Source organism: Solanum tuberosum, unplaced genomic scaffold (genome assembly GCF_000226075.1).
Source record: "Solanum tuberosum cultivar DM 1-3 516 R44 unplaced genomic scaffold, SolTub_3.0 scf00031, whole genome shotgun sequence".
Classification (NCBI taxonomy): Eukaryota; Viridiplantae; Streptophyta; class Magnoliopsida; order Solanales; family Solanaceae; genus Solanum; species Solanum tuberosum.
The window spans coordinates 1,047,878-1,049,369 of record NW_006238957.1 but is presented as its reverse complement, the minus strand read 5'-3'; positions in this window follow the sequence as shown (position 1 = coordinate 1,049,369).

The following is a 1,492-nucleotide window of genomic DNA, read 5'->3' as shown; positions in this document are numbered from 1 at the left end:
GGATTAGGAAATACATACTCAAGACTTAGAACTTGAAGATACTACTCCTCTCAAAGATACTCAACTTCTGGAGTTCATGCGGAATTTATGGGCATGAACGACTTGACTCGTAGGTCTACATAACATTATGAAACTCATGTATGTGACTCTTCTCATTCTCTGACTTACTTCCTCAAAACTTAGTTCAAATCGATAGTTGATCTCAAAGGATTCACAATTGCACTGAAAGGCTTCCTTGAACTCTACTCTTAACTGTGTCTTGAATTTGAATTATGAATTCAAGAGTTATGATTCATGATATGAAGGATCTCAATAACAATATAGCTATTCGATAATTAGTTATATAACTTTTAAAAGAAACGTGAATTCAAGAACTCAAAATCAACTTATCTCAAGAATACTCAAATCTAGGGAAAGTATCCTCGATTACTCTTTTACTGATCTGAAAGTAGATGTAGGGCGTGAGGACGAACTAGTCCAATGCTATGATAGCCTTACATACCTAAAAGACCAAGATTCTTGAAGAATCTTTAAGAATCTTGAAGAAGAACTTGATTAGAAGCCTTGCAACCCTAGCTTGAAGGTAAACAATCAAAAAAACCTTTCTTGAGAATCTTGAATTAGTTTCTTGAAATCCCTATGGCCAAGAATTATGATTTTCATTAGTGAAAATGAAAATCTGATTGTTTTGAGCCTTTTATTAGTCAAGAAATTCGTTTATGGTTTTCTTGGAGTTAAAAAGACAAAACCGACTCGTTTTAATATTTTCCCGTCGGCTAATTCGTAAAACACTGTATAGGTTACTAAAATAGTCATAATTCTTTACTTAGAAATTGGATTGACGCGAAATTGGTGGCGTTGGAAAGTAGATTCAGATACCTTTAGTTGGATAGGTTATGGATCACAGAACTCTTTATATTCTAAGAGATATGGTCGTTTGAATTTCACCCAAGTAGAATCATACATCAAAACTTAATGAAACTTCAAGAACACTTATCAAGAACTCATCAAGAGCTTAAATCCTTAAATTTCAAGAACAAAATTACGCTGAATAAATCATGATTGGCGTGTGGGTGAAAGAACCCAATACTATGGAAGATTACATTCCTCTTAGGGATTAACCCATGGCGAAAATCCGCAACAAAACGCAAGACTCTCGATGAACTCTTTGTCTCCTCTTTTCTCCTCTTTTCTCTTCTTCTTTTCTCTTCTTGAACTCTCAACTAAAACCCTAGGCGTAAACTAGGATTATAAAACTGAACCTAATCAGATTAGACCTCTAAAATATTACTAAAAACGAATCAAATCCGTTTGGATAAGGAAAAGACCAAATACCCCTTACCATTTCCGATTTTGACTTTCCTTAACTGGGCAGCCTAACTTCAAAAGGACATATCTCACTCATCCGACCTTGAAACTTATCAAACTTGGCGGCGTAGGAAATATAATTCAAATATCTTCCCTACGGTATATGGTAGTACACCTAACTCAT